The 24783-nt window shown below is 62.5% G+C and overlaps 13 non-coding genes across 13 annotated transcripts; 4 read left to right on the forward strand and 9 right to left on the reverse strand.

The window, feature by feature from the left end:
- Positions 1–3633: 3633 nt before the first annotated feature.
- Positions 3634–3705, reverse strand: TRNAE-CUC (transfer RNA glutamic acid (anticodon CUC)). Its single transcript has one exon. It is a non-coding gene; the product is annotated as a tRNA-Glu (tRNA).
- A 299-nt stretch (positions 3706–4004) lies between these two features.
- On the reverse strand, positions 4005–4076 carry TRNAG-UCC (transfer RNA glycine (anticodon UCC)). Its single transcript has one exon. It is a non-coding gene; the product is annotated as a tRNA-Gly (tRNA).
- Positions 4077–4755: 679 nt separating this feature from the next.
- Positions 4756–4827, reverse strand: TRNAD-GUC (transfer RNA aspartic acid (anticodon GUC)). Its single transcript has one exon. It is a non-coding gene; the product is annotated as a tRNA-Asp (tRNA).
- Positions 4828–7077: 2250 nt separating this feature from the next.
- On the forward strand, positions 7078–7148 carry TRNAG-GCC (transfer RNA glycine (anticodon GCC)). The gene has a single exon. It is a non-coding gene; the product is annotated as a tRNA-Gly (tRNA).
- A 4394-nt stretch (positions 7149–11542) lies between these two features.
- On the reverse strand, positions 11543–11614 carry TRNAE-CUC (transfer RNA glutamic acid (anticodon CUC)). The gene has a single exon. It is a non-coding gene; the product is annotated as a tRNA-Glu (tRNA).
- Positions 11615–11913: 299 nt separating this feature from the next.
- TRNAG-UCC (transfer RNA glycine (anticodon UCC)) lies at positions 11914–11985 on the reverse strand. Its single transcript has one exon. It is a non-coding gene; the product is annotated as a tRNA-Gly (tRNA).
- Positions 11986–12664: 679 nt separating this feature from the next.
- Positions 12665–12736, reverse strand: TRNAD-GUC (transfer RNA aspartic acid (anticodon GUC)). The gene has a single exon. It is a non-coding gene; the product is annotated as a tRNA-Asp (tRNA).
- Positions 12737–13314: 578 nt separating this feature from the next.
- TRNAL-CAG (transfer RNA leucine (anticodon CAG)) lies at positions 13315–13397 on the forward strand. The gene has a single exon. It is a non-coding gene; the product is annotated as a tRNA-Leu (tRNA).
- Positions 13398–14986: 1589 nt separating this feature from the next.
- Positions 14987–15057, forward strand: TRNAG-GCC (transfer RNA glycine (anticodon GCC)). Its single transcript has one exon. It is a non-coding gene; the product is annotated as a tRNA-Gly (tRNA).
- A 4405-nt stretch (positions 15058–19462) lies between these two features.
- TRNAE-CUC (transfer RNA glutamic acid (anticodon CUC)) lies at positions 19463–19534 on the reverse strand. Its single transcript has one exon. It is a non-coding gene; the product is annotated as a tRNA-Glu (tRNA).
- Positions 19535–19833: 299 nt separating this feature from the next.
- TRNAG-UCC (transfer RNA glycine (anticodon UCC)) lies at positions 19834–19905 on the reverse strand. Its single transcript has one exon. It is a non-coding gene; the product is annotated as a tRNA-Gly (tRNA).
- A 679-nt stretch (positions 19906–20584) lies between these two features.
- On the reverse strand, positions 20585–20656 carry TRNAD-GUC (transfer RNA aspartic acid (anticodon GUC)). The gene has a single exon. It is a non-coding gene; the product is annotated as a tRNA-Asp (tRNA).
- Positions 20657–21234: 578 nt separating this feature from the next.
- On the forward strand, positions 21235–21317 carry TRNAL-CAG (transfer RNA leucine (anticodon CAG)). Its single transcript has one exon. It is a non-coding gene; the product is annotated as a tRNA-Leu (tRNA).
- The last annotated feature ends 3466 nt before the right edge of the window (positions 21318–24783 follow it).

Here is a 24783-nt window from a genome sequence, read left to right on the forward strand (position 1 = left end):
TCTTTCCATCTTAGCCCCCGACACATACATGCCCGAGACGTGAATGTGCGTCCTGAAGGCGGCTTACTTATGTCTGCGGTCCAGGTGCATTCCCTACTCCTTTGGGACCTGGGACATGGTCCCCAGTCGCTCTGTCATGCTGTCTGTCCCACCCTTGGCTGCTTGCCCCTTCACCCCAGCCCCACTCCATACTCTGACCCCCTGGCCCAACAGCATCCGTCTCCCCCGACGGGGGTCCCCTTGACCACACCGACTTCATTCTTGCCCAGCCCAGAGCCCAGACAGACCAACCCACTGAAAATCTACCGCTCCTTCCAGCCTCCAGGCTCAGCCTTCCCTCCCTCAGCTCTATCTCCCCCCACCCAACATGTTCTTACACACACACACACACACACACACACACACACCCCAGCGCAGCCAACTCTCTCTCTGGCTGCCAGTGCCTCTCTCTCACACGACTCACATCCCCCAGTCCTGGTTTCCTTCAGGCTCTTCAGACACACGCCGGCTCCGCCACCACCTGGGATCCCTCAGACCGCACACGCCACCTGAGATGTGCCTCAACGCCCCAGGCATCGGCACAACCTCCGTGTGACTGGACCGCCTCGTTCCCAGACCTTGGCAGCCAGCCTGTGCACCACCCAGACACCCTGGACTCCTTCTCCTGCCTCCCAGTCCGCGGTCGGCATGCTTCTGTCCTTGCCTTGGTGTCGGCCCCTAGTCCCGTGCTGGGGTGGTTGCCAGCCACGGGAACGCACACCTTTGTCCGTCACTGTCACGCACTGACACACACCCACATCTCGCTGGGAAGCAAGCTGGCCTCCCGTGGGGATGCCAAGGCTCTCTCTCCCCAACAGGGTCTGGTCTCTGCAGGCGATCCGACTTTGCCAATATCACCTGAATGTCAAGGGACAGGCTTGGGCGGTTGGTGACCTCTACTTTGCCCCCAAGGAAAGTTTTGGCAGGGAGTTGACTGAGCTCTGCCATTGACTTGGGGGATCGGCCAAGCTCCAAGGTCGATACCGCGCTGGACAGAGGCTGGGACAACTGGGCTGATCGGTGTGAAGGAGAGGATGGGAAGACATTCCACAGCAAATCTAGGCGCTGGGGATGTGCGCCATCTCCGTGTTTTCCTTGCCAGCTGGGGAGAAGTTAGAGAGCGTGGGTGAAGAAATGGGAAACCAACGTCCGCTACAAGTCTATCCTGAACCCCAACTTTCCACGTGCGCTTTGGTCAGCTTGGCTGCTGGGTTTTTCCCACCAGCTCCTGCATCTGCATGCTTCAACGCCCGTGGCCAGGTTGGTCTAACTAGTGGGACCTCTCAAGCGTCATCGTCACATCCAGAACAGGCGAGAAACTCAAACACGTCAACAGTGAGGGGGAGCATGTGTACACACACACACACAAAAACCTCCCCCCCAAAACACACACACCAACAGGCACCCGTCGGGCCACGCGCACGCCATCTGATCCCATTGGAACGTGGGCAGAGAACACACAGGAATGGCCCACCAACGGGTGTATGAAGAGAAAATGCTCAGCCTCGGCAATCTTCGGGGAAATGCCAATGGAAACCACGAGGAGCAGTCATCAACCCCGCTTAGGATGGCTGTCGTTAAACCCGCAGGGAAAATAACCCATCCCGACGAGGAGGTGGACAAAAGGGAAGAATCAGGCACCGTCGGTGGAAAGGTAAATAAGGACGGCCACCCTGAAAAGCAGCATGGAGATTTCTCCAAACGAAACACAGCAAACTGACAAACAAAGGAAACCGCACCTCCACCCTAGCCTTCCGTCTCCTCCAGCCCCTCCCACGCACACAACCACAGGTAGAGCTACGGCTGCCTCCGGCAATCCCACGGGTGGGTATTTATCCAAAGCACAAGGAAATCCGAATATCAGAGGGATACCCGCACCCCCATGTGTAATGCAGCGCTGTTCGCAATTGTAGAAACATCGAATCAACCTAAGAGTCCATCAGTTGGGAAATGGATTAAAGAAATGTGGCGGGGGGGGGGGGTGAGGGCAGCAAATCCTAGTGCCATGTGTGTACCTATGCAACAATCTTGCATGTTCTTCACATGTACCCGAAAACCTAAAATTAAATGTATAATTTAATTTAAATGAATTAAATGAATAAATGAATATATGTAACTAAAAGTATAATTGGATTGTTTGTGACATAAAGAATAAATGTTTGAGGGGATGGATATCCCATTTATTGATACAGGCATGCAATGCATGACAGTAATCATTATCGATGATTGGATAATGATATAAATAATGATTGGATAATCATATGCATGCCTGTATCAAAATATCTCATGCAACCCATAAATATATATACCTACTACGTATCCACAAAAATTAAAAAAATAAATAAATAATTTAAAAACCTACAAAGAAAAATAAAAGAAAATAAAGAAACGTGGCATCTAAACAGCAGGGAATACTACTTGGCCTTGAAACAGAACGAATCCTCTCCTTTGCAGCAACACAGATGGAGCTGGAGGTCACGATGCAACGTCAAGTGAGCCGGGAAGAGAAAGACAGAGATGGCAGGTCCTTACTCCTACCGTGGGAGCTCAAAAAGTCCACCTCGTGGAGGTAGAGCATAGAACGATAGGAACCAGGGGCCGGAGAGGGCGTGTGGGAGACTGGGGTGAAGAGAGGTTGGAGGAAAGGGGTACGAGCCTGTGGTTCGATGGAAGGAATACGTTCTAATGTTCCATCGCAGCGTAGGGCGACTATAGCTAACGGCGATGTATGAGTGTGTGTTTCCAAAGGGCTGGAAGACAGCGCCTGTGATGTTCCCAACAGGGAGAGCTGATAGATACCGACGGGACGGATGCCCTACATGCCCTCAGTTGATCATCCATCACTCCACAATCTACACGTGTTCCCACATATCACAGGAATCCCAACGATAACCCATCCGCACGAAGAAAATCATAATCGTGCTGAAAGAGGGATTGTCACAGCTCTGCCTCCCCGGCGCCATGGCCCGTGGTCTGAGCTCAAGATTCACTGCCATCCTTATCAAAGCCGCTCATGCGCGTGGAGCCCAATCAGGGACTCCGGCCCGCTCAGGGCCTGGCAGGCCGTGGCAAAGCCAGTGCGCTGGCTGGCATGAGTGGCCGTTGCAGGTGGTCCAACCCTGAGGTGCAGATCCCCTGCGGTTGACAGAGAAGTGGCCCGTCAGCACCCCCCCAATCCCCCCGGGCTTGGATTGGCAGAAGCCTTGCTGCTAGAGAGTCCTGGCCCATTCCGTGGCAAGATGCCACTGAGAGTGTGTGGTGCCGGTGGTGGTGGCGGCAGCGACGGCGGCGGCGGCGGGTCTCCTGGCGACCACGGGAGGAGAAAGCCTGTCCTGGCCAGTGGGCTTTGCCACCGAGGCAGAATGGGAGCGAGGCCAGCACCCGACAAGGAAGAGCTGTGAAGCTGATGTGGCGCAGGTGGCGTCAGGGAAGCCAAAAGGACAAATGGGTGGAGGCAGGCGGGGAGGCTTCTGGCCTCATTGGAGGCGGCCGGGGTTTGTGGCTGGGGCGAGGGAGAAATGATCCAGGCTGGTGGCCGAAACCGGAGGAGTGAAGGCGCCGGGCAGTTGCCAGGCGGAGCCAAAGAAGGAAGACTTCCCTGACCGGGAATCGAACCCGGGCCGCGGCGGTGAGAGCGCCGAATCCTAACCACTAGACCACCAGGGAGGTTCGGCCGCCTGTCCAGGCTTGCGCCTCCTGGCCCCAGTGCCTATGGCCCCAGCACTGGGCGCTACCTTGGCACCTGTCCCCTGCTTGGGTTTAAAACAAACACCCACCGCCAGCCCCCGCCGACGCCGACGCTGCGCCCGCGGCAACCCGCCTGCCCCAGCAGCTCTGGTCCTGTTCGCAGCCCACCCTCCAAACGCCACCACCTCCTTCCCCGGGCGCACACGCGTGCAGCCAGAGGCTAAGCCTGGACACGACGCGGGCTCCGCGGCGCGATACCCCTGCAAAAGGTGGGCTGCTGCGTTGGCCGGGAATCGAACCCGGGTCAACTGCTTGGAAGGCAGCTATGCTCACCACTATACCACCAACGCCGCACGGCACGGGCAGCCACGCCACGCCGGCCCGGGGCTCCCACGAGCGAGCGCGCCTCATGAGGCCGGCGCAGCCCGGCTGGACGCTGCGTCCCTCTGTCTGTCCGTCCGTCTGTCCGTCCGTCCGTCCGTCCGTCCGTCCGTCCGACCGCCCGGCCGCCGCCCTCCGCGTTGCCACAGCGCCGCCTAAGGCTGCCCCGCGCCCCTCCGGAGCGTGGCTGCTCGGGTCGGAGCCCCTGCCTGCCTGCCTGCCACTGGGGGCGCTCTCTCTCCCTCGCCGCCCGGGGTCGCCAGAGCCCTTCTCCACCAGGTGCCCGGCGGGGCCACAGCTGCTGCGCGCCCACAGGGTCCTCACTCCTCCGCCTCCCACCGGGCCGCGGGCCCCGGGCCCCGTGCGAGGCAGGGAGCCTCTTCCGACAGCCACTTTGGGCCGGCCGCTCGTTGGGCGCCGTGGGGGCGAGAGGAGGTCGCCACCGTGTGGCGACTAAGCGGCCGGCGACAAGAAAAGGCAAGAGGTGCGGGGGGCCACGGGGGCTCAGGGGGCAAAGGGGACCACGGGGTGCAAGGGGCCAGGCTGTCCGGGCCCGAGCTGGCGCCCTGCGGCTAGCTGGGGGGCGGAGGGAGGATAGGGTGGGCACAAAGGCTGGGTCCGAGGCGGCGGCCCAAAAAGGACTGCTGCCTCCCCGTCGGGGAATCGAACCCCGGTCTCCCGCGTGACAGGCGGGGATACTCACCACTATACTAACGAGGACGACGGCGACAGCCGCCGGGACGCCACACCCCACTCCGACCGCGGACACCGAGCCCTGCCTTGATCCCCTCCGCCGACCGACCGCAGGGGCCCGCCCGGCACGTGCCCGCCCGCTGTCCGACACCCGACACCCGTCACCGGTGGCGCGACCTAACCCGACACCCAACAAAGCACCCTGCGATCCCACCCGGATCCAGACCGGGACCCCGACAGCTACCCGAGTGGCGTCGAACCTCCCCGCGCGCCCTGTCTGCTGTCTCCAACGCGGGGATCGCGACAGGAGGAAGAGGCGAGGGCGAAACCGCCAGGCCGCTGCTCCCAGAACGTGGTGGGCGCGCGCCCTGCGGGGGTCCCGCCGGCGGAGGCCCGGGGGCGGGGGCGGGGGCGTGCAGGGGCGGCCGGCACCCCGCGGACCGTTTGGGTCCGGGGTAGGGACGCCGGGGCGTCCGCGCCAGAGCCAGCCGGTTGCGTTCACTCGGCGCCCGCTCCGCCCGCGCGGTCCGTCGGTTGCGCACCGAACGCACCGGCCAACGGCGCCGGCTCCCAGGCACGCGAACGGGGACGCGCCACGGCGCGCCGTCAGGATGGCCAAGCGGTCTAAGGCGCTGCGTTCAGGTCGCAGTCTCCCCTGGAGGCGTGGGTTCGAATCCCACTCCTGACAAGCGGACCTTTTGGCCCGCCCACCGCAACCCCGGACCACCTCGCCTCGGCTGCCGCCTTGAGCCCTTGCCGGCGCTCCAAAACTCCAGCCCGCTTCAAGCAAGCCTCCGAAGCGCAGCCGCTTCTCAGGCACGTCCGTTCTTCCTGCCTGCCCACCCACCCATCGGCAGTCACGGAAACAGCCCAGGACTGTGCGCCAGCGCTCCGGACCCTCTACCAATTGCCCTTCCGGCAGACGCGCTCCCCACCCCGTCACGCGCCCTCTTACCAGGTCCAAACACACCGAGCGACCGCGAACGCCCTCCTGGCTCTTCCCTGCAGGTTTCCTCCGTCGGCCTTCTCCTCAATCGCCCTAACAGACACAGGCCTGATTCTCTCGCCTTCCTCCTTTTCCCTCCTTCCTCCCGCCGCCCAGCGCCCACCGCCCAGCGCCCACCGCCCACCGCTCACCGCCCTCGACCCGCCACCTTGAATCGCCGCTGCGCTGCCCAGAGGCGTCCGGAGTGCACCGCCCGCCCGTTTGCACCCTCCAACTTCTGCCCGCTGAGCAGCAGCGACTCGCTCGTGGAGCCCCGCGCACTTCTGCAACCAGAGGCGCACCATCCAACATCCTGTCCTCGCCTCCAACCCCTCGGCCCCCGCCTGCCCATTCCATTCTCCTGACACCCTACCCAGGTCGCCGATCCCACCGCGCTAACTGTGCTCCCTTCCCTGTGGGGCCCTAACTGCTAACACCTGCCTGCAGGCGGTCCTCCTGCAGCCCGCACGCCTGCGGGCCAGCGGCGGCGGGATCCCTGCACACTCGCCTGGCAGGCGAGCCCAAACCCGGAAACATAGCCCATGAGGAATCCCGGTGGAAGCTTTAGATCCCGCCCACCGGCCCACAGAGGCCAGGCCCCGCGGGGACCAGCTCTGTGCCACACCGCATTTCCACGTGGGAAACCGCGACCTGGGCCGTCCCAGCCACACCCAGCGCGCCTTCTCCCGGCTCAGCAGCTGCGGCTCTGCCAAAGCGCTCATCTGCTGCTTTGTGGCGCTCAGGCCTCCCTACCGGCCCATCGGGGTCCCGCACCATGTATCAGCCAGTGCGGGGGTGGGGGGCCTGTTCAGAGCGCAGAAGCGAGGCTCTCACGGACTTGGTCGGCGTTTCTGAGCCACACGCAGCGGCTGCGAGACCCGTGACCTTTCAGCGCCCCCTCTCGCTGACACCCCCACCCCCCCACCCCGGCGGAGGGCCAGCCCGGCGGGAAAAGGACTTTGGGTCTGGGCCGGGGATCCGCGCTCAGCAAGGCCCGCCACAGCGCACCTGCCCACCTGAGCCATCGGGCGCGGGCCAGGGCTGGTCTTCTTCCTGGCGACCCTGGCGGCAGGGAAAGTGCAAGATGGGTCGACTTGGCCTCTCTCCTTCCGCCTGTTTCGCCCATGGCCCCTCGACGTGACGTGACGGGAGCCTCCCCTTCTGCTCGCCCCATAGGGCCAGCCTCTCGTGGACGCTACAGCGGGGCACACGCCCGCGGCACGGTGTGACCAGTGAAGGGCGGCTGATGGCGAGCGCCCCTGTGCCAGCTACCGTCGGCGCCTTTCATCGGTGCATGGGTGGTTCAGTGGTAGAATTCTCGCCTGCCACGCGGGAGGCCCGGGTTCGATTCCCGGCCCATGCAGTGCGACGTCCCATTTTGGTGCTGCAGCACCGACGTATAGCTGCGCTCCCCTCTGCCGCCTGCTCACACTCGGGGCGCTAGAGCGTGTCCTGCCCCGGCCCTGCTTCCACGCGGGATCCGCCTCTGCCCACTCCCCGGACCTTCTCTGGACTAATGGATGACGCCACCACGCCCTACACCACCTCCATAACGACACCCCCTCCGAACCCAAGAGTGCGCCAGAAACCAGCCTTTGGCAGCCTCCTGGTCCCGTTTCTCTTCACTGCCCTGCCACCGCCTCTGTCCCACGCACTTCACTTCAAGGAATGCCTCCAGGCAGCATGAGCTTGCGGTCGCTCGCCCCACTTCTCTTCACTTTTCACCACGACTACCCCTCTCTCTCTCTCTCTCTCTCTCTCTCTCTCTCTCTCTCTCTCTCTCTCTCCCCCCCCCCACGCCCCATCTCCTCTGACTCTCTCTCCACCGCTGGCTCCCCACGTCTAGAAAATCATGCCATCGATGCCCTTCTGGTAGCGAGGAAGTCGCGACTTGGAGTAGAGAAACATCACGTTCCCCTGCACGGGGGTGGGGGAGCGGGTCACACGGTCCCAAATGCCACCCCACCACTAAACGCGTGGCACCTGCACAGCCTCCATTCACCGTGTTCCAGACATGGCACACTCTCTGTCCTTATGAGGCTCACGCGGCAACCCCACCGCCATCACGCCTCTCCCAACCTAACCCCCATCCACCACTTGAGTCCAGGATCCTGCCTTGCTGCTGTCGCTAGGACGTCTTTCCATCTTAGCCCCCGACACATACATGCCCGAGACGTGAATGTGCGTCCTGAAGGCGGCTTACTTATGTCTGCGGTCCAGGTGCATTCCCTACTCCTTTGGGACCTGGGACATGGTCCCCAGTCGCTCTGTCATGCTGTCTGTCCCACCCTTGGCTGCTTGCCCCTTCACCCCAGCCCCACTCCATACTCTGACCCCCTGGCCCAACAGCATCCGTCTCCCCCGACGGGGGTCCCCTTGACCACACCGACTTCATTCTTGCCCAGCCCAGAGCCCAGACAGACCAACCCACTGAAAATCTACCGCTCCTTCCAGCCTCCAGGCTCAGCCTTCCCTCCCTCAGCTCTATCTCCCCCCACCCAACATGTTCTTACACACACACACACACACACACACACACACACACCCCAGCGCAGCCAACTCTCTCTCTGGCTGCCAGTGCCTCTCTCTCACACGACTCACATCCCCCAGTCCTGGTTTCCTTCAGGCTCTTCAGACACACGCCGGCTCCGCCACCACCTGGGATCCCTCAGACCGCACACGCCACCTGAGATGTGCCTCAACGCCCCAGGCATCGGCACAACCTCCGTGTGACTGGACCGCCTCGTTCCCAGACCTTGGCAGCCAGCCTGTGCACCACCCAGACACCCTGGACTCCTTCTCCTGCCTCCCAGTCCGCGGTCGGCATGCTTCTGTCCTTGCCTTGGTGTCGGCCCCTAGTCCCGTGCTGGGGTGGTTGCCAGCCACGGGAACGCACACCTTTGTCCGTCACTGTCACGCACTGACACACACCCACATCTCGCTGGGAAGCAAGCTGGCCTCCCGTGGGGATGCCAAGGCTCTCTCTCCCCAACAGGGTCTGGTCTCTGCAGGCGATCCGACTTTGCCAATATCACCTGAATGTCAAGGGACAGGCTTGGGCGGTTGGTGACCTCTACTTTGCCCCCAAGGAAAGTTTTGGCAGGGAGTTGACTGAGCTCTGCCATTGACTTGGGGGATCGGCCAAGCTCCAAGGTCGATACCGCGCTGGACAGAGGCTGGGACAACTGGGCTGATCGGTGTGAAGGAGAGGATGGGAAGACATTCCACAGCAAATCTAGGCGCTGGGGATGTGCGCCATCTCCGTGTTTTCCTTGCCAGCTGGGGAGAAGTTAGAGAGCGTGGGTGAAGAAATGGGAAACCAACGTCCGCTACAAGTCTATCCTGAACCCCAACTTTCCACGTGCGCTTTGGTCAGCTTGGCTGCTGGGTTTTTCCCACCAGCTCCTGCATCTGCATGCTTCAACGCCCGTGGCCAGGTTGGTCTAACTAGTGGGACCTCTCAAGCGTCATCGTCACATCCAGAACAGGCGAGAAACTCAAACACGTCAACAGTGAGGGGGAGCATGTGTACACACACACACACAAAAACCTCCCCCCCAAAACACACACACCAACAGGCACCCGTCGGGCCACGCGCACGCCATCTGATCCCATTGGAACGTGGGCAGAGAACACACAGGAATGGCCCACCAACGGGTGTATGAAGAGAAAATGCTCAGCCTCGGCAATCTTCGGGGAAATGCCAATGGAAACCACGAGGAGCAGTCATCAACCCCGCTTAGGATGGCTGTCGTTAAACCCGCAGGGAAAATAACCCATCCCGACGAGGAGGTGGACAAAAGGGAAGAATCAGGCACCGTCGGTGGAAAGGTAAATAAGGATGGCCACCCTGAAAAGCAGCATGGAGATTTCTCCAAACGAAACACAGCAAACTGACAAACAAAGGAAACCGCACCTCCACCCTAGCCTTCCGTCTCCTCCAGCCCCTCCCACGCACACAACCACAGGTAGAGCTACGGCTGCCTCCGGCAATCCCACGGGTGGGTATTTATCCAAAGCACAAGGAAATCCGAATATCAGAGGGATACCCACACCCCCATGTGTAATGCAGCGCTGTTCGCAATTGTAGAAACATCGAATCAACCTAAGAGTCCATCAGTTGGGAAATGGATTAAAGAAATGTGGCGGGGGGGGGTGAGGGCAGCAAATCCTAGTGCCATGTGTGTACCTATGCAACAATCTTGCATGTTCTTCACATGTACCCGAAAACCTAAAATTAAATGTATAATTTAATTTAAATGAATTAAATGAATAAATGAATATATGTAACTAAAAGTATAATTGGATTGTTTGTGACATAAAGAATAAATGTTTGAGGGGATGGATATCCCATTTATTGATACAGGCATGCAATGCATGACAGTAATCATTATCGATGATTGGATAATGATATAAATAATGATTGGATAATCATATGCATGCCTGTATCAAAATATCTCATGCAACCCATAAATATATATACCTACTACGTATCCACAAAAATTAAAAAAATAAATAAATAATTTAAAAACCTACAAAGAAAAATAAAAGAAAATAAAGAAACGTGGCATCTAAACAGCAGGGAATACTACTTGGCCTTGAAACAGAACGAATCCTCTCCTTTGCAGCAACACAGATGGAGCTGGAGGTCACGATGCAACGTCAAGTGAGCCGGGAAGAGAAAGACAGAGATGGCAGGTCCTTACTCCTACCGTGGGAGCTCAAAAAGTCCACCTCGTGGAGGTAGAGCATAGAACGATAGGAAGCAGGGGCCGGAGAGGGCGTGTGGGAGACTGGGGTGAAGAGAGGTTGGAGGAAAGGGGTACGAGCCTGTGGTTCGATGGAAGGAATACGTTCTAATGTTCCATCGCAGCGTAGGGCGACTATAGCTAACGGCGATGTATGAGTGTGTGTTTCCAAAGGGCTGGAAGACAGCGCCTGTGATGTTCCCAACAGGGAGAGCTGATAGATACCGACGGGACGGATGCCCTACATGCCCTCAGTTGATCATCCATCACTCCACAATCTACACGTGTTCCCACATATCACAGGAATCCCAACGATAACCCATCCGCACGAAGAAAATCATAATCGTGCTGAAAGAGGGATTGTCACAGCTCTGCCTCCCCGGCGCCATGGCCCGTGGTCTGAGCTCAAGATTCACTGCCATCCTTATCAAAGCCGCTCATGCGCGTGGAGCCCAATCAGGGACTCCGGCCCGCTCAGGGCCTGGCAGGCCGTGGCAAAGCCAGTGCGCTGGCTGGCATGAGTGGCCGTTGCAGGTGGTCCAACCCTGAGGTGCAGATCCCCTGCGGTTGACAGAGAAGTGGCCCGTCAGCACCCCCCCAATCCCCCCCGGGCTTGGATTGGCAGAAGCCTTGCTGCTAGAGAGTCCTGGCCCATTCCGTGGCAAGATGCCACTGAGAGTGTGTGGTGCCGGTGGTGGTGGCGGCGGCGGCGGGTCTCCTGGCGACCACGGGAGGAGAAAGCCTGTCCTGGCCAGTGGGCTTTGCCACCGAGGCAGAATGGGAGCGAGGCCAGCACCCGACAAGGAAGAGCTGTGAAGCTGATGTGGCGCAGGTGGCGTCAGGGAAGCCAAAAGGACAAATGGGTGGAGGCAGGCGGGGAGGCTTCTGGCCTCATTGGAGGCGGCCGGGGTTTGTGGCTGGGGCGAGGGAGAAATGATCCAGGCTGGTGGCCGAAACCGGAGGAGTGAAGGCGCCGGGCAGTTGCCAGGCGGAGCCAAAGAAGGAAGACTTCCCTGACCGGGAATCGAACCCGGGCCGCGGCGGTGAGAGCGCCGAATCCTAACCACTAGACCACCAGGGAGGTTCGGCCGCCTGTCCAGGCTTGCGCCTCCTGGCCCCAGTGCCTATGGCCCCAGCACTGGGCGCTACCTTGGCACCTGTCCCCTGCTTGGGTTTAAAACAAACACCCACCGCCAGCCCCCGCCGACGCCGACGCTGCGCCCGCGGCAACCCGCCTGCCCCAGCAGCTCTGGTCCTGTTCGCAGCCCACCCTCCAAACGCCACCACCTCCTTCCCCGGGCGCACACGCGTGCAGCCAGAGGCTAAGCCTGGACACGACGCGGGCTCCGCGGCGCGATACCCCTGCAAAAGGTGGGCTGCTGCGTTGGCCGGGAATCGAACCCGGGTCAACTGCTTGGAAGGCAGCTATGCTCACCACTATACCACCAACGCCGCACGGCACGGGCAGCCACGCCACGCCGGCCCGGGGCTCCCACGAGCGAGCGCGCCTCATAAGGCCGGCGCAGCCCGGCTGGACGCTGCGTCCCTCTGTCTGTCCGTCCGTCTGTCCGTCCGTCCGTCCGTCCGTCCGTCCGTCCGACCACCCGGCCGCCGCCCTCCGCGTTGCCGCAGCGCCGCCTAAGGCTGCCCCGCGCCCCTCCGGAGCGTGGCTGCTCGGGTCGGACCCCCTGCCTGCCTGCCTGCCACTGGGGGCGCTCTCTCTCCCTCGCCGCCCGGGGCCGCCAGAGCCCTTCTCCACCAGGTGCCCGGCGGGGCCACAGCCGCTGCGCGCCCACAGGGTCCTCACTCCTCCGCCTCCCACCGGGCCGCGGGCCCCGGGCCCCGTGCGAGGCAGGGAGCCTCTTCCGACAGCCACTTTGGGCCGGCCGCTCGTTGGGCGCCGTGGGGGCGAGAGGAGGTCGCCACCGTGTGGCGACTAAGCGGCCGGCGACAAGAAAAGGCAAGAGGTGCGGGGGGCCACGGGGGCTCAGGGGGCAAAGGGGACCACGGGGTGCAAGGGGCCAGGCTGTCCGGGCCCGAGCTGGCGCCCTGCGGCTAGCTGGGGGGTGGAGGGAGGATAGGGTGGGCACAAAGGCTGGGTCCGAGGCGGCGGCCCAAAAAGGACTGCTGCCTCCCCGTCGGGGAATCGAACCCCGGTCTCCCGCGTGACAGGCGGGGATACTCACCACTATACTAACGAGGACGACGGCGACAGCCGCCGGGACGCCACACCCCACTCCGACCGCGGACACCGAGCCCTGCCTTGATCCCCTCCGCCGACCGACCGCAGGGGCCCGCCCGGCACGTGCCCGCCCGCTGTCCGACACCCGACACCCGTCACCGGTGGCGCGACCTAACCCGACACCCAACAAAGCACCCTGCGATCCCACCCGGATCCAGACCGGGACCCCGACAGCTACCCGAGTGGCGTCGAACCTCCCCGCGCGCCCTGTCTGCTGTCTCCAACGCGGGGATCGCGACAGGAGGAAGAGGCGAGGGCGAAACCGCCAGGCCGCTGCTCCCAGAACGTGGTGGGCGCGCGCCCTGCGGGGGTCCCGCCGGCGGAGGCCCGGGGGCGGGGGCGGGGGCGTGCAGGGGCGGCCGGCACCCCGCGGACCGTTTGGGTCCGGGGTAGGGACGCCGGGGCGTCCGCGCCAGAGCCAGCCGGTTGCGTTCACTCGGCGCCCGCTCCGCCCGCGCGGTCCGTCGGTTGCGCACCGAACGCACCAGCCAACGGCGCCGGCTCCCAGGCACGCGAACGGGGACGCGCCACGGCGCGCCGTCAGGATGGCCGAGCGGTCTAAGGCGCTGCGTTCAGGTCGCAGTCTCCCCTGGAGGCGTGGGTTCGAATCCCACTCCTGACAAGCGGACCTTTTGGCCCGCCCACCGCAACCCCGGACCACCTCGCCTCGGCTGCCGCCTTGAGCCCTTGCCGGCGCTCCAAAACTCCAGCCCGCTTCAAGCAAGCCTCCGAAGCGCAGCCGCTTCTCAGGCACGTCCGTTCTTCCTGCCTGCCCACCCACCCATCGGCAGTCACGGAAACAGCCCAGGACTGTGCGCCAGCGCTCCGGACCCTCTACCAATTGCCCTTCCGGCAGACGCGCTCCCCACCCCGTCACGCGCCCTCTTACCAGGTCCAAACACACCGAGCGACCGCGAACGCCCTCCTGGCTCTTCCCTGCAGGTTTCCTCCGTCGGCCTTCTCCTCAATCGCCCTAACAGACACAGGCCTGATTCTCTCGCCTTCCTCCTTTTCCCTCCTTCCTCCCGCCGCCCAGCGCCCACCGCCCAGCGCCCACCGCCCACCGCTCACCGCCCTCGACCCGCCGCCTTGAATCGCCGCTGCGCTGCCCAGAGGCGTCCGGAGTGCACCACCCGCCCGTTTGCACCCTCCAACTTCTGCCCGCTGAGCAGCAGCGACTCGCTCGTGGAGCCCCGCGCACTTCTGCAACCAGAGGCGCGCCATCCAACATCCTGTCCTCGCCTCCAACCCCTCGGCCCCCGCCTGCCCATTCCATTCTCCTGACACCCTACCCAGGTCGCCGATCCCACCGCGCTAACTGTGCTCCCTTCCCTGTGGGGCCCTAACTGCTAACACCTGCCTGCAGGCGGTCCTCCTGCAGCCCGCACGCCTGCGGGCCAGCGGCGGCGGGATCCCTGCACACTCGCCTGGCAGGCGAGCCCAAACCCGGAAACATAGCCCATGAGGAATCCCGGTGGAAGCTTTAGATCCCGCCCACCGGCCCACAGAGGCCAGGCCCCGCGGGGACCAGCTCTGTGCCACACCGCATTTCCACGTGGGAAACCGCGACCTGGGCCGTCCCAGCCACACCCAGCGCGCCTTCTCCCGGCTCAGCAGCTGCGGCTCTGCCAAAGCGCTCATCTGCTGCTTTGTGGCGCTCAGGCCTCCCTACCGGCCCATCGGGGTCCCGCACCATGTATCAGCCAGTGCGGGGGTGGGGGGCCTGTTCAGAGCGCAGAAGCGAGGCTCTCACGGACTTGGTCGGCGTTTCTGAGCCACACGCAGCGGCTGCGAGACCCGTGACCTTTCAGCGCCCCCTCTCGCTGACACCCCCACCCCCCCACCCCGGCGGAGGGCCAGCCCAGCGGGAAAAGGACTTTGGGTCTGGGCCGGGGATCCGCGCTCAGCAAGGCCCGCCACAGCGCACCTGCCCACCTGAGCCATCGGGCGCGGGCCAGGGCTGGTCTTCTTCCTGGCGACCCTGGCGGCAGGGAAAGTGCAAGATGGGTCGACTTGGCCTCTCTCCTTCCGCCTGTTTCGCCCATGGCCCCTCGACGTGACGTGACGGGAGCCTCCCCTTCTGCTCGCCCCATAGGGCCAGCCTCTCGTGGACGCTACAGCGGGGCACACGCCCGCGGCACGGTGTGACCAGTGAAGGGCGGCTGATGGCGAGCGCCCCTGTGCCAGCTACCGTCGGCGCCTTTCATCGGTGCATGGGTGGTTCAGTGGTAGAATTCTCGCCTGCCACGCGGGAGGCCCGGGTTCGATTCCCGGCCCATGCAGTGCGACGTCCCATTTTGGTGCTGCAGCACCGACGTATAGCTGCGCTCCCCTCTGCCGCCTGCTCACACTCGGGGCGCTAGAGCGTGTCCTGCCCCGGCCCTGCTTCCACGCGGGATCCGCCTCTGCCCACTCCCCGGACCTTCTCTGGACTAATGGATGACGCCACCACGCCCTACACCACCTCCATAACGACACCCCCTCCGAACCCAAGAGTGCGCCAGAAACCAGCCTTTGGCAGCCTCCTGGTCCCGTTTCTCTTCACTGCCCTGCCACCGCCTCTGTCCCACGCACTTCACTTCAAGGAATGCCTCCAGGCAGCATGAGCTTGCGGTCGCTCGCCCCACTTCTCTTCACTTTTCACCACGACTACCCCTCTCTCTCTCTCTCTCTCTCTCTCTCTCTCTCTCTCTCTCTCTCTCTCTCCCCGCCCCCCCACGCCCCATCTCCTCTGACTCTCTCTCCACCGCTGGCTCCCCACGTCTAGAAAATCATGCCATCGATGCCCTTCTGGTAGCGAGGAAGTCGTGACTTGGAGTAGAGAAACATCACGTTCCCCTGCACGGGGGTGGGGGAGCGGGTCACACGGTCCCAAATGCCACCCCACCACTAAACGCGTGGCACCTGCACAGCCTCCATTCACCGTGTTCCAGACATGGCACACTCTCTGTCCTTATGAGGCTCACGCGGCAACCCCACCGCCATCACGCCTCTCCCAACCTAACCCCCATCCACCACTTGAGTCCAGGATCCTGCCTTGCTGCTGTCGCTAGGACGTCTTTCCATCTTAGCCCCCGACACATACATGCCCGAGACGTGAATGTGCGTCCTGAAGGCGGCTTACTTATGTCTGCGGTCCAGGTGCATTCCCTACTCCTTTGGGACCTGGGACATGGTCCCCAGTTGCTCTGTCATGCTGTCTGTCCCACCCTTGGCTGCTTGCCCCTTCACCCCAGCCCCACTCCATACTCTGACCCCCTGGCCCAACAGCATCCGTCTCCCCCGACGGGGGTCCCCTTGACCACACCGACTTCATTCTTGCCCAGCCCAGAGCCCAGACAGACCAACCCACTGAAAATCTACCGCTCCTTCCAGCCTCCAGGCTCAGCCTTCCCTCCCTCAGCTCTATCTCCCCCCACCCAACATGTTCTTACACACACACACACACACACACACACACACCCCAGCGCAGCCAACTCTCTCTCTGGCTGCCAGTGCCTCTCTCTCACACGACTCACATCCCCCAGTCCTGGTTTCCTTCAGGCTCTTCAGACACACGCCGGCTCCGCCACCACCTGGGATCCCTCAGACCGCACACGCCACCTGAGATGTGCCTCAACGCCCCAGGCATCGGCACAACCTCCGTGTGACTGGACCGCCTCGTTCCCAGACCTTGGCAGCCAGCCTGTGCACCACCCAGACACCCTGGACTCCTTCTCCTGCCTCCCAGTCCGCGGTCGGCATGCTTCTGTCCTTGCCTTGGTGTCGGCCCCTAGTCCCGTGCTGGGGTGGTTGCCAGCCACGGGAACGCACACCTTTGTCCGTCACTGTCACGCACTGACACACACCCACATCTCGCTGGGAAGCAAGCTGGCCTCCCGTGGGGATGCCAAGGCTCTCTCTCCCCAACAGGGTCTGGTCTCTGCAGGCGATCCGACTTTGCCAATATCACCTGAATGTCAAGGGACAGGCTTGGGCGGTTGGTGACCTCTACTTTGCCCCCAAGGAAAGTTTTGGCAGGGAGTTGACTGAGCTCTGCCATTGACTTGGGGGATCGGCCAAGCTCCAAGGTTGATACCGCGCTGGACAGAGGCTGGGACAACTGGGCTGATCGGTGTGAAGGAGAGGATGGGAAGACATTCCACAGCAAATCTAGGCGCTGGGGATGTGCGCCATCTCCGTGTTTTCCTTGCCAGCTGGGGAGAAGTTAGAGAGCGTGGGTGAAGAAATGGGAAACCAACGTCCGCTACAAGTCTATCCTGAACCCCAACTTTCCACGTGCGCTTTGGTCAGCTTGGCTGCTGGGTTTTTCCCACCAGCTCCTGCATCTGCATGCTTCAACGCCCGTGGCCAGGTTGGTCTAACTAGTGGGACCTCTCAAGCGTCATCGTCACATCCAGAACAGGCGAGAAACTCAAACACGTCAACAGTGAGGGGGAGCATGTGTACACACACACACACAAAAACCTCCCCCCCAAAACACACACACCAACAGGCACCCGTCGGGCCACGCGCACGCCATCTGATCCCATTGGAACGTGGGCAGAGAACACACAGGAATGGCCCACCAACGGGTGTATGAAGAGAAAATGCTCAGCCTCGGCAATCTTCGGGGAAATGCCAATGGAAACCACGAGGAGCAGTCATCAACCCCGCTTAGGATGGCTGTCGTTAAACCCGCAGGGAAAATAACCCATCCCGACGAGGAGGTGGACAAAAGGGAAGAATCAGGCACCGTCGGTGGAAAGGTAAATAAGGACGGCCACCCTGAAAAGCAGCATGGAGATTTCTCCAAACGAAACACAGCAAACTGACAAACAAAGGAAACCGCACCTCCACCCTAGCCTTCCGTCTCCTCCAGCCCCTCCCACGCACACAACCACAGGTAGAGCTACGGCTGCCTCCGGCAATCCCACGGGTGGGTATTTATCCAAAGCACAAGGAAATCCGAATATCAGAGGGATACCCGCACCCCCATGTGTAATGCAGCGCTGTTCGCAATTGTAGAAACATCGAATCAACCTAAGAGTCCATCAGTTGGGAAATGGATTAAAGAAATGTGGCGGGGGGGGGGTGAGGGCAGCAAATCCTAGTGCCATGTGTGTACCTATGCAACAATCTTGCATGTTCTTCACATGTACCCGAAAACCTAAAATTAAATGTATAATTTAATTTAAATGAATTAAATGAAAAAATGAATATATGTAACTAAAAGTATAATTGGATTGTTTGTGACATAAAGAATAAATGTTTGAGGGGATGGATATCCCATTTATTGATACAGGCATGCAATGCATGACAGTAATCATTATCGATGATTGGATAATGATATAAATAATGATTGGATAATCATATGCATGCCTGTATCAAAATATCTCATGCAACCCATAAATATATATACCTACTACGTATCCACAAAAATTAAAAAAATAAATAAATAATTTAAAAACCTACAAAGAAAAATAAAAGAAAATAAAGAAACGTGGCATCTAAACAGCAGGGAATACTACTTGGCCTTGAAACAGAACGAATCCTCTCCTTTGCAGCAACACAGATGGAGCTGGAGGTCACGATGCAACGTCAAGTGAGCCGGGAAGAGAAAGACAGAGATGGCAGGTCCTTACTCCTACCGTGGGAGCTCAAAAAGTCCACCTCGTGGAGGTAGAGCATAGAACGATAGGAACCAGGGGCCGGAGAGGGCGTGTGGGAGACTGGGGTGAAGAGAGGTTGGAGGAAAGGGGTACGAGCCTGTGGTTCGATGGAAGGAATACGTTCTAATGTTCCATCGCAGCGTAGGGCGACTATAGCTAACGGCGATGTATGAGTGTGTGTTTCCAAAGGGCTGGAAGACAGCGCCTGTGATGTTCCCAACAGGGAGAGCTGATAGATACCGACGGGACGGATGCCCTACATGCCCTCAGTTGATCATCCATCACTCCACAATCTACACGTGTTCCCACATATCACAGGAATCCCAACGATAACCCATCCGCACGAAGAAAATCATAATCGTGCTGAAAGAGGGATTGTCACAGCTCTGCCTCCCCGGCGCCATGGCCCGTGGTCTGAGCTCAAGATTCACTGCCATCCTTATCAAAGCCGCTCATGCGCGTGGAGCCCAATCAGGGACTCCGGCCCGCTCAGGGCCTGGCAGGCCGTGGCAAAGCCAGTGCGCTGGCTGGCATGAGTGGCCGTTGCAGGTGGTCCAACCCTGAGGTGCAGATCCCCTGCGGTTGACAGAGAAGTGGCCCGTCAGCACCCCCCCAATCCCCCCCGGGCTTGGATTGGCAGAAGCCTTGCTGCTAGAGAGTCCTGGCCCATTCCGTGGCAAGATGCCACTGAGAGTGTGTGGTGCCGGTGGTGGTGGCGGCGGCGACGGCGGCGGCGGCGGGTCTCCTGGCGACCACGGGAGGAGAAAGCCTGTCCTGGCCAGTGGGCTTTGCCACCGAGGCAGAATGGGAGCGAGGCCAGCACCCGACAAGGAAGAGCTGTGAAGCTGATGTGGCGCAGGTGGCGTCAGGGAAGCCAAAAGGACAAATGGGTGGAGGCAGGCGGGGAGGCTTCTGGCCTCATTGGAGGCGGCCGGGGTTTGTGGCTGGGGCGAGGGAGAAATGATCCAGGCTGGTGGCCGAAACCGGAGGAGTGAAGGCGCCGGGCAGTTGCCAGGCGGAGCCAAAGAAGGAAGACTTCCCTGACCGGGAATCGAACCCGGGCCGCGGCGGTGAGAGCGCCGAATCCTAACCACTAGACCACCAGGGAGGTTCGGCCGCCTGTCCAGGCTTGCGCCTCCTGGCCCCAGTGCCTATGGCCCCAGCACTGGGCGCTACCTTGGCACCTGTCCCCTGCTTGGGTTTAAAACAAACACCCACCGCCAGCCCCCGCCGACGCCGACGCTGCGCCCGCGGCAACCCGCCTGCCCCAGCAGCTCTGGTCCTGTTCGCAGCCCACCCTCCAAACGCCACCACCTCCTTCCCCGGGCGCACACGCGTGCAGCCAGAGGCTAAGCCTGGACACGACGCGGGCTCCGCGGCGCGATACCCCTGCAAAAGGTGGGCTGCTGCGTTGGCCGGGAATCGAACCCGGGTCAACTGCTTGGAAGGCAGCTATGCTCACCACTATACCACCAACGCCGCACGGCACGGGCAGCCACGCCACGCCGGCCCGGGGCTCCCACGAGCGAGCGCGCCTCATGAGGCCGGCGCAGCCCGGCTGGACGCTGCGTCCCTCTGTCTGTCCGTCCGTCCGTCCGTCCGTCCGTCCGTCCGTCCGTCCGTCCGACCGCCCGGCCGCCGCCCTCCGCGTTGCCACAGCGCCGCCTAAGGCTGCCCCGCGCCCCTCCGGAGCGTGGCTGCTCGGGTCGGACCCCCTGCCTGCCTGCCTGCCACTGGGGGCGCTCTCTCTCCCTCGCCGCCCGGGGCCGCCAGAGCCCTTCTCCACCAGGTGCCCGGCGGGGCCACAGCCGCTGCGCGCCCACAGGGTCCTCACTCCTCCGCCTCCCACCGGGCCGCGGGCCCCGGGCCCCGTGCGAGGCAGGGAGCCTCTTCCGACAGCCACTTTGGGCCGGCCGCTCGTTGGGCGCCGTGGGGGCGAGAGGAGGTCGCCACCGTGTGGCGACTAAGCGGCCGGCGACAAGAAAAGGCAAGAGGTGCGGGGGGCCACGGGGGCTCAGGGGGCAAAGGGGACCACGGGGTGCAAGGGGCCAGGCTGTCCGGGCCCGAGCTGGCGCCCTGCGGCTAGCTGGGGGGCGGAGGGAGGATAGGGTGGGCACAAAGGCTGGGTCCGAGGCGGCGGCCCAAAAAGGACTGCTGCCTCCCCGTCGGGGAATCGAACCCCGGTCTCCCGCGTGACAGGCGGGGATACTCACCACTATACTAACGAGGACGACGGCGACAGCCGCCGGGACGCCACACCCCACTCCGACCGCGGACACCGAGCCCTGCCTTGATCCCCTCCGCCGACCGACCGCAGGGGCCCGCCCGGCACGTGCCCGCCCGCTGTCCGACACCCGACACCCGTCACCGGTGGCGCGACCTAACCCGACACCCAACAAAGCACCCTGCGATCCCACCCGGATCCAGACCGGGACCCCGACAGCTACCCGAGTGGCGTCGAACCTCCCCGCGCGCCCTGTCTGCTGTCTCCAACGCGGGGATCGCGACAGGAGGAAGAGGCGAGGGCGAAACCGCCAGGCCGCTGCTCCCAGAACGTGGTGGGCGCGCGCCCTGCGGGGGTCCCGCCGGCGGAGGCCCGGGGGCGGGGGCGGGGGCGTGCAGGGGCGGCCGGCACCCCGCGGACCGTTTGGGTCCGGGGTAGGGACGCCGGGGCGTCCGCGCCAGAGCCAGCCGGTTGCGTTCACTCGGCGCCCGCTCCGCCCGCGCGGTCCGTCGGTTGCGCACCGAACGCACCGGCCAACGGCGCCGGCTCCCAGGCACGCGAACGGGGACGCGCCACGGCGCGCCGTCAGGATGGCCGAGCGGTCTAAGGCGCTGCGTTCAGGTCGCAGTCTCCCCTGGAGGCGTGGGTTCGAATCCCACTCCTGACAAGCGGACCTTTTGGCCCGCCCACCGCAACCCCGGACCACCTCGCCTCGGCTGCCGCCTTGAGCCCTTGCCCGCGCTCCAAAACTCCAGCCCGCTTCAAGCAAGCCTCCGAAGCGCAGCCGCTTCTCAGGCACGTCCGTTCTTCCTGCCTGCCCACCCACCCATCGGCAGTCACGGAAACAGCCCAGGACTGTGCGCCAGCGCTCCGGACCCTCTACCAATTGCCCTTCCGGCAGACGCGCTCCCCACCCCGTCACGCACCCTCTCACCAGGTCCAAACACACCGAGCGACCACGAACGCCCTCCTGGCTCTTCCCTGCAGGTTTCCTCCGTCGGCCTTCTCCTCAATCGCCCTAACAGACACAGGCCTGATTCTCTCGCCTTCCTCCTTTTCCCTCCTTCCTCCCGCCGCCCAGCGCCCACCGCCCAGCGCCCACCACCCACCGCTCACCGCCCTCGACCCGCCGCCTTGAATCGCCGCTGCGCTGCCCAGAGGCGTCCGGAGTGCACCGCCCGCCCGTTTGCACCCTCCAACTTCTGCCCGCTGAGCAGCAGCGACTCGCTCGTGGAGCCCCGCGCACTTCTGCAACCAGAGGCGCGCCATCCAACATCCTGTCCTCGCCTCCAACCCCTCGGCCCCCGCCTGCCCATTCCATTCTCCTGACACCCTACCCAGGTCGCCGATCCCACCGCGCTAACTGTGCTCCCTTCCCTGTGGGGCCCTAACTGCTAACACCTGCCTGCAGGCGGTCCTCCTGCAGCCCGCACGCCTGCGGGCCAGCGGCGGCGGGATCCCTGCACACTCGCCTGGCAGGCGAGCCCAAACCCGGAAACATAGCCCATGAGGAATCCCGGTGGAAGCTTTAGATCCCGCCCACCGGCCCACAGAGGCCAGGCCCCGCGGGGACCAGCTCTGTGCCACACCGCATTTCCACGTGGGAAACCGCGACCTGGGCCGTCCCAGCCACACCCAGCGCGCCTTCTCCCGGGTCAGCAGCTGCGGCTCTGCCAAAGCGCTCATCTGCTGCTTTGTGGCGCTCAGGCCTCCCTACCGGCCCATCGGGGTCCCGCACCATGTATCAGCCAGTGCGGGGGTGGGGGGCCTGTTCAGAGCGCAGAAGCGAGGCTCTCACGGACTTGGTCGGCGTTTCTGAGCCACACGCAGCGGCTGCGAGACCCGTGACCTTTCAGCGCCCCCTCTCGCTGACACCCCCACCCCCCCACCCCGGCGGAGGGCCAGCCCGGCGGGAAAAGGACTTTGGGTCTGGGCCGGGGATCCGCGCTCAGCAAGGCCCGCCACAGCGCACCTGCCCACCTGAGCCATCGGGCGCGGGCCAGGGCTGGTCTTCTTCCTGGCGACCCTGGCGGCAGGGAAAGTGCAAGATGGGTCGACTTGGCCTCTCTCCTTCCGCCTGTTTCGCCCATGGCCCCTCGACGTGACGTGACGGGAGCCTCCCCTTCTGCTCGCCCCATAGGGCCAGCCTCTCGTGGACGCTACAGCGGGGCACACGCCCGCGGCACGGTGTGACCAGTGAAGGGCGGCTGATGGCGAGCGCCCCTGTGCCAGCTACCGTCGGCGCCTTTCATCGGTGCATGGGTGGTTCAGTGGTAGAATTCTCGCTTGCCATGCGGGAGGCCCGGGTTCGATTCCCGGCCCATGCAGTGCGACGTCCCATTTTGGTGCTGCAGCACCGACGTATAGCTGCGCTCCCCTCTGCCGCCTGCTCACACTCGGGGCGCTAGAGCGTGTCCTGCCCCGGCCCTGCTTCCACGCGGGATCCGCCTCTGCCCACTCCCCGGACCTTCTCTGGACTAATGGATGACGCCACCACGCCCTACACCACCTCCATAACGACACCCCCTCCGAACCCAAGAGTGCGCCAGAAACCAGCCTTTGGCAGCCTCCTGGTCCCGTTTCTCTTCACTGCCCTGCCACCGCCTCTGTCCCACGCACTTCACTTCAAGGAATGCCTCCAGGCAGCATGAGCTTGCGGTCGCTCGCCCCACTTCTCTTCACTTTTCACCACGACTACCCCTCTCTCTCTCTCTCTCTCTCTCTCTCTCCCCGCCCCCCCACGCCCCATCTCCTCTGACTCTCTCTCCACCGCTGGCTCCCCACATCTAGAAAATCATGCCATCGATGCCCTTCTGGTAGCGAGGAAGTCGCGACTTGGAGTAGAGAAACATCACGTTCCCCTGCACGGGGGTGGGGGAGCGGGTCACACGGTCCCAAATGCCACCCCACCACTAAACGCGTGGCACCTGCACAGCCTCCATTCACCGTGTTCCAGACATGGCACACTCTCTGTCCTTATGAGGCTCACGCGGCAACCCCACCGCCATCACGCCTCTCCCAACCTAACCCCCATCCACCACTTGAGTCCAGGATCCTGCCTTGCTGCTGTCGCTAGGACGTCTTTCCATCTTAGCCCCCGACACATACATGCCCGAGACGTGAATGTGCGTCCTGAAGGCGGCTTACTTATGTCTGCGGTCCAGGTGCATTCCCTACTCCTTTGGGACCTGGGACATGGTCCCCAGTCGCTCTGTCATGCTGTCTGTCCCACCCTTGGCTGCTTGCCCCTTCACCCCAGCCCCACTCCATACTCTGACCCCCTGGCCCAACAGCATCCGTCTCCCCCGACGGGGGTCCCCTTGACCACACCGACTTCATTCTTGCCCAGCCCAGAGCCCAGACAGACCAACCCACTGAAAATCTACCTCTCCTTCCAGCCTCCAGGCTCAGCCTTCCCTCCCTCAGCTCTATCTCCCCCCACCCAACATGTTCTTACACACACACACACACACACACACACACACACCCCAGCGCAGCCAACTCTCTCTCTGGCTGCCAGTGCCTCTCTCTCACACGACTCACATCCCCCAGTCCTGGTTTCCTTCAGGCTCTTCAGACACACGCCGGCTCCGCCACCACCTGGGATCCCTCAGACCGCACACGCCACCTGAGATGTGCCTCAACGCCCCAGGCATCGGCACAACCTCCGTGTGACTGGACCGCCTCGTTCCCAGACCTTGGCAGCCAGCCTGTGCACCACCCAGACACCCTGGACTCCTTCTCCTGCCTCCCAGTCCGCGGTCGGCATGCTTCTGTCCTTGCCTTGGTGTCGGCCCCTAGTCCCGTGCTGGGGTGGTTGCCAGCCACGGGAACGCACACCTTTGTCCGTCACTGTCACACACTGACACACACCCACATCTCGCTGGGAAGCAAGCTGGCCTCCCGTGGGGATGCCAAGGCTCTCTCTCCCCAACAGGGTCTGGTCTCTGCAGGCGATCCGACTTTGCCAATATCACCTGAATGTCAAGGGACAGGCTTGGGCGGTTGGTGACCTCTACTTTGCCCCCAAGGAAAGTTTTGGCAGGGAGTTGACTGAGCTCTGCCATTGACTTGGGGGATCGGCCAAGCTCCAAGGTCGATACCGCGCTGGACAGAGGCTGGGACAACTGGGC

The sequence above is a fragment of the Aotus nancymaae genome, unplaced genomic scaffold (assembly GCF_030222135.1).
Source record: "Aotus nancymaae isolate 86718 unplaced genomic scaffold, 86718_ANA_hifiasm-v0.15.2.pri h1tg000108l, whole genome shotgun sequence".
In the NCBI taxonomy this organism is placed as follows: Eukaryota; Metazoa; Chordata; class Mammalia; order Primates; family Aotidae; genus Aotus; species Aotus nancymaae.